The 7,391-nt window shown below is 28.5% G+C and overlaps 1 long non-coding RNA gene across 1 annotated transcript; it reads left to right on the top strand.

Annotated features, from left to right (window-relative positions):
• Positions 1–2,746: 2,746 nt before the first annotated feature.
• On the top strand, positions 2,747–7,101 carry LOC140178287 (uncharacterized). The gene is made up of 8 exons (XR_011870874.1): positions 2,747–2,883; positions 3,069–3,110; positions 3,610–3,717; positions 4,556–4,644; positions 5,097–5,146; positions 5,258–5,355; positions 5,463–5,545; positions 6,749–7,101. It is a non-coding gene; the product is annotated as an uncharacterized lncRNA (long non-coding RNA).
• The last annotated feature ends 290 nt before the right edge of the window (positions 7,102–7,391 follow it).

The following is a 7,391-nucleotide window of genomic DNA, read 5'->3' as shown; positions in this document are numbered from 1 at the left end:
AAAACTCTAAGATGATAAAAAATATTTATATCTCTAACAAATAATTATTAATTAAGTTTATTAATACTAGCTACCTGCCACTTTTTATACTTTGGGGTATCTTATTTGTTAAATAGTGTGTGTAATTAAGAAGTATAACTTAAAGAGAAAAAAAATTATAGGTCAACCATTTTTAGTATTTTTATCATTATTTATTATTATTTGATCAGTATAAATACTAAATTATCTTTAATAAATAAATTTTATTAATTCATGTGTGTAAGTTGTAAATTCTGAAAAATGTGGATACAAACTATATTAATTTATGTGTGCAAACTATATGTTTGCACACACCTAAAGGTCGCGAGTTCGAGTCTCCTTATCTTTGGTTAAAAAAAAAACTATATGTTTCTTGTGTGCAAAATCTCTATAAATATAGATGCAAATTATTGCTGGACAAATACTAACAAAAAATAATAATATATTAATATTTACTGACCATATAGTATTGTTTCATAGCCAGGGTTAAACATGTTAGTGGCATGTGATATTGGAGATTTACAGTTGACAAGGGATGATGATATAAAAGACCCAATAGACAATATTTTTGAGAATTTCGATAATGTTGCATAATGAAAATATGAAAAATGTGAACGTTATTTATAGAAAATCTTTGTGTGATTAATAAGTTTAATAGTTTTAATGATGTACATATTACTGGTTACATTACAATCTGTATTTTCGTATTTCAATTAAGTCTTTACTGAATGATTGGTTTTCATGAATAAAAGTAATTTTCCGTTTCTTTCAACGTTTTTTATTAGCAAAAGTTAGTTTATAATAAAGTATTAATGTCATCATTGTTGTTGTTCTTAATTTTGCGGTGATGATAATCATGATATTGAGTAAATCATTACCAATTTCCATATTGTTATGACTAATCAATATTAGTCAACCTATATAAAATGATGGTGTAACATGACAAATAAAAAGGGATAACTTTTCATCATGTTGTACAAGCACAACATTCGCTAAAGAAGTGGCTATGCCCTCTCCATTCTCTTTATTGGAACATGCGATTTATGTTGCTAGAGACATATGGTTTTGTAAAATGAATGTTAGGTATGAGTTGGAAGCAATATCAGGACGATCTTATTCTAACCAATACTTAAAAACGGCGAATGAAGTTACTATACAAGTTTGTTCCTTAGGCATACCTTTAAAATTTTGTGTTAAACTATATTTGAATAATATATATTTTAAGTTGGTATATGCTAACAAATTTGCTGCAATAATATTTGTTACGTTAGCATTTAAATTTGTAAAAATTTCATGAATGGGATCAATGTACGAGGAAAAATTTGGGTATGTTTTTGTGACATGTGCATCTGGTAGGACCTCCGAAGACATACTTGCTAAATTAAATGTTAAAAAATAAATATCTAATATAGAAAGTATGCTATAGAGAAACAGTATGCTTTACAAAAAAGACTATGAACTATATATTTTTTTTATGATGTAGATGCGCTTTACAAACAAGCATGTTGTTGAGTTGGATATTGCTTTAAAAGAGAAAATAAAATATATAAAATTGTATATTACAAAATTTTTTTTCAAGAATTCTGTCCAAACTACCAACAAGAAAAATGGTAATTGTTGTTTATTTTTGTTTAATTTTAAAATTCTCTTACCATGTTAATGTACCTATTTTTTCTTAATTACCATTTAATGACTTGGGAGTTCTCATTTTCTTTTGAGTAGACTTAGATTATTGTATGCATGTTGATATTTTCAGTGTTAGGTGAATATTCAACCGAAATAGTTAATGACAGTCTAGATGGGATAGAGACTGATTCAGAAGATAATTTAGATGTTATCTCCTCCATTGGAATTAACATCTCCAAGTAGTTTGATCTCAATAAGCTAAGGTTCCGGAAAAAGATAATGAAACTTATCAGAACAAAATCATGATTTGGAGATGACTTATCAGATCTTTTATCATGTGAAGGCTGTAGATTTTTTACAGAGTATTTTTTGCCAAGTCAATACGATGTTGAAGAAAAATTTTGACTCGTTACATATTTGTCTACTTTAAGAATTCCGATCTTTATGCTCTATTGAACTTTGTTTTGATTTTATAAATTCAGACATAGACTTATTTTTTTTCTTTAATATTTATGCTTAAATACAAACTTAAAAGACACTGATAGTAAACAAGAAAATCTAATTTGTAAGTTTGTTTACATGATTAATCAAAAGATATTTTTTTAATTGATTAATTATTTTTTACGTAAAACAAATAAAAAATGTATGTAACACATTAAGTAACAGTATTTCAAACATATTTTTCAATAAAAGTAGTGAGAATTTAATAGATTTACATGGTAATGTTTTAAAAAAAATTCGAGTTAAATATATTTTACGGTGGTTGGAAAAAAACTGCCGCCAATAGATTATCTTGCATTACCCGCCGAAGTAATCGTCGCAACATAGACATTTTGCGGCGATTACAACAAAACCGTCGCAAAATATCAAACTATTACACTACTAGAATTTAGACATATACTAACACTTTTTATCTAACATTTTTAAAAATGTTAGTAATACTAATAAAATCTTATTTTTAGTAACATTTGTAAAATAAATGTTACAAAATATATTTTTTTAAAAGAAAAAAAATTAAATTTAAATGATACTAAATGTGTAAACATGTGAAATTTATACTGAGACATTATCTTTTAATCTTTCACGTTCTTCACAACGGAGAAAACCACTTCCAAGTTCCAAGTTCTAAGTTCCAAGTTCCATGGCATTCGCATCTCCTTCCTCTACACTTCATCTTCTTCCTCAATTTCAATGGCAATCTGAATCATTCTCCAGATTTGGATTCTCCTCTCAATTTTGGTAAGCATTTTCTCTCTTCTTTAACTTTTTTCTATTCACTCAATTCTTCAATTTCTCATCTCTTACTGATTTTGATCCATATCTGAATCATGCATATGTAATTTCTCACCTCTGGTTCATCCTTTCATCGCCTACATTGTCGTTGTGCCGTTCTCTTCTTGCCTACGCCATCATCTTCTCCGCAGTCGTCTTCTCGCCGGTTCCATCGTTGCTCATCCCATGACTTGGTGAGTTCCAGATCTCTTGTTTAGTTATCTTCTTGCTCCTTCAATCCTCTTTAATCTTTACTAGATGATTAATCATTAATTAATTTGATGTATAATTATTAGTTAATTTAGGTTTTTAATTGGTTATTTAGTAGTTAGGTTTTGAATTTAGATTTTAATTAAGTTGTTTATTTGAATTTAGGTTTTGAATTTAGGTATAAATGAGTTTAGTTACACTGTCTTTTTAATTATTATTCATTTTGTTTTGCCAATTTCTTGCTTATATTATCTAGCTGTCCGATGTCAACCGACCAGAAGCAACTATTTCTTGCAAGTGTAGCATAATAAAGGAGCAGAACAAGCTTAAGCTCTATAAAGTAAAAAGTCTATGATTTGATTAGTTGATTAGAAAATGTTAGCAAAACGTGTTACACTTTCTTTTTTTTCATTTCCATCTTTCAGTATATTTGATCCCTTTTTCATCCTCATATTGAAAATTAAATATCACTTGTAATTGTAGGTCGAACTAAATTATGTTCGCCACATGGTCACGGATGTGTCCTGTCCTACTAAGAACCTTGATCTCAGACTAATGCTATGCACCAAAAGGATTATAGCAGCTCCAAAAGTAGGTGTCTTTTTTATTCACTTCTAAAGACTACATCGTGCCAATGTTTTCATGTAGAGATTTTGGTTATATAGTTTTCACAATCCTTCTGTTTCCTTTATTTTTATTACATGTCAAATTGAATTGCTAAAGCATAGTTTTTATCCATTTCTTAAATAGAAAAAAAAGGAACATAGACAATGCACAAAGGATATCTACATTTAAGAACTATTCTTTTCTAATAAAGACATGATGGACTTTAATTTCTTCACCACATGTGGTAAATACGCCCTTCAGTTCACAACATATTCTCTTTCTTCAAATGTCTTGGCTGCTTCGTTGTTCATAATATGTATATCACTTTAACATTTTTTGTATGAATCGAAGAGTGTGCTCATGAGTTACAAAAGAAAGAAATAGAATGTTTAAGATCTTAATTTCTTTTTACGAGTTTAAAATAAATAACAGAAATTTGAAAATTTTGTTATATACTTTTATAATTTTATCATTTACCAAAATATTTGAGATAAAATGGTAAATAATAATAAATAGGAATATAGTAATTTATTGGAATAAAGAGGTAAATTAATTTATCAATTGTTTCCTATTATTCACTTTGATACTCTACATTCTGCAATGTTTGAGTGATCAATTCATCAAGCATGTGCTGTGCACTCACCTTACCTCATCTTCACAACTCTACACTCAAAATCAAAATCATTCATTCCCTGCTTGCAGCTTCTTGTAACTAACAAAAATTATTACTACATCCAGATTAATTGATAAATTTATTATCTAATATTTGCTCAACCTATTTAATTTCGGTTACTCCTTTCAATTTTTGCCACATAAATTTCAGATTTTACACAGATTCTGTTTTTGAATTACCAAGTCTAGAGAGAACTGAACTGACGAAGAACACGACAAGTTTCTAGAAGCTCTTCAGCTGTTAGTCTCTAATTTTTATGATTCTATTTTTATTTCTTATTTTCTTTCTTCTTTTATTAGGACAAAATAAAATTACATTTGTATGTTCCTTGATTTGTTTTCGTGATTCTTATTGCCAATTTAGAGTTTTTTTTTACCATCATTCTTAGTATCCTTTTAAGTTGAAACACCTGATTTAGTTGACCTTTTTTTGCTGAGAGAGAAGAATAAGAAAATAAAAAAGAGAAAAGAAAGAGAAATTGGTCCTTAGTATTTGCAGTTCACTAATTTTAGATAAGAATGTATTTTCAATTGTTTAATTTTACTTCTCACAGTTTATGCTTAATGGTAAAAAAATAGTGTGATTATTATATATAATGTTATGACTACATGCTGAAAATTTATATTTTTTATATTTTTTGCAGTTAGGGTGCAAAAATCATTTTTTTTATCTTTTAAATTTTAATTTTCAGGTTTTCACATCATTGTCTATTACAGAACCTCAAATTGATCAATCCCCAAGGTATTCTATCCTGATTGAAAGTAGGAATACATGAAAATGAAAATTGGAAAGTTATTAAGATTCTTTTGAGTTTATTTTATGCAAGTTGTTATTAAGGCTAGCTTAGTTTAGGTCCCCACACCATTTGCGGACCTGAAGGAAATTAAAGACGGCTTTGATGTTGAGCTTGTTTTCTCCGAGGCGGCTCTCATGGGTTTCCAGTAATGAAGGTTAGGAGAAGGTTCGACTTAAAGCAGTTGTGCTGCGCTTCACTGCTTCTTTTGTTATTGATGAAGGTCCTACTTTATCTTACCAACACAAAACTTATGATTTGTAGGTAGAGCTAACTGTTGCAGAAGTAGAGTCACTTTGATATGAACTTACTGATATAGAGGAGAGGGAAGCTCATTTGAAAGCTTCGTGAGTGATCCATAACTTTAGACTGTTATGGACTTTGCCATCATAATGTATTTTTATAATTGTCAATTCACTACTAGTTTGTCTTATGTTAACTTTCTTGTAGTTTTCTATTTCTTTTTTTACTGTCATTGAACAAAGAAACAAACATAAGAGTTTATTTGCTAGTATATATATTTGGAAGCTAGACATGTGTGACTGTTTGAGTAATAAGAAAGGTTCCATTTCCATTTCTTACGTCATTCTCCACTTGAGTATATACATAAGCCACTAGTTATTCTACTCTCTGGTCTTCACTGAAGTTGAAATTGCTACAATAAGTTTCTGGTGAAATTCAGTGTTCAATCTCCACTTGAATACTTGATCCTCTCAATTCTATAGAAAATTTTTACATGACTTAATATTTATTTGACCTAATGAGTCTGCATATGATTTTTATGTAAGATGTAATCCTTGTTGCTAAATCCAACATCTTAAAAATTGTTGCCACCATTATAATTTTGTTTATAGATTGTCTACCCATAGAATAGCAAGAATGTTTAGATGGTAACTGCCATATCTTATTCCCTATTATCTCTAGTCAATCTCTTATATTTTAGGATCAGAAGTGATCGATCTATGCAATGTGCATAACTAATCAATGTGCTATTTGAATTTGTCTGTGTGTGCATATTTCTATATTTCTTTCATTTAGTGGATTGCATTTGCATTGAAATTATGCAGATAGCAGACTAAAATTGGTGGACTAGAATTGTGTTCATTTGAAAATACAAACTCAAATAATTACAATCTCTTCGGTGGAAAAATACTTGGTTCGTTAAATTAAGATTAAAAAAAAATTAATAACCCTTCATAAAAGATAAACCACCAATCTTTGAGTTTGCACATGTGCATCTTAGTCTGGAAGTGTTGCAACAAATAATATGTTGGGGCATATTTCTTTGAACTTTATTAGTTACAAATTAAAAGCGACGGCCTTGGATTTGCAGGAATTGCAATGCTTGTTGGGGCTGGCTTTTTTGGTTATATGTTGGCGTTGTTACAGGAATTACATGAAAACCATATGCAGTCTCATTAGGTCTCAATTTTAGTATATACATCTTACATGAAAACATCTTACATGACTTAATATTTACATGAAAACCATATGCAATACTACACTTGTTTCTTTTCTTTCTTCAGGGATGAACTAATATTTACTTGCAGGAATATGGTCATCGTGTTAGGGTGGCAACTCATTCTAATTTCAGCACATTTGTGAAGTCAGCTGGTGTAAATTTCTACCTGTTGGGTGGCGATCCACGTGTATTGGCAGGATGTACGAGTTTCTAGCTCAAGCAGATAAATACATTTTTCTAGGATTAGTATAAGGACTAAGTTTTTTTATGTACTGTGTATCACTTTTTCTTTTTTTTTTTTATATAGAATGTTCATAGAGTTTAAGTGCTATAAATATTTTTTTCTTTTTTCATTTTATTTGCATCACGAAGCAAATTTGTACCATGATTATTGATTAATGAAAGAGGCTATAAAAATTTTATTTTGTAAATTTAATGAAATATTTCATGTTATAGTAATTAATTTTAGTATATTTATATTATGTATAATATAAAATAAAAAATAAAAAATAGTATAATATAACTAAAAAAATGTTACTAAAGATCTTTTGTAATATTCTTTAAGTGTTACAAAAAATATCTATGGTAACATTTTTTGAAGTGTTACAAAAAATATCTATTGTAATATTTTTCTAAGTGTTACATAAAATATCTATTGTAATATTTTTTAAGTGTTACAAAAAATATTTATCGTAATATTTTTTTAAATGTTACAAAATATATCTATTGTA

Source organism: Arachis hypogaea, chromosome 14 (assembly GCF_003086295.3).
Source record: "Arachis hypogaea cultivar Tifrunner chromosome 14, arahy.Tifrunner.gnm2.J5K5, whole genome shotgun sequence".
In the NCBI taxonomy this organism is placed as follows: domain Eukaryota; kingdom Viridiplantae; phylum Streptophyta; class Magnoliopsida; order Fabales; family Fabaceae; genus Arachis; species Arachis hypogaea.
Note: the sequence above shows the minus strand (reverse complement) of the source record. Positions and strands in the feature narration are given on the sequence as shown.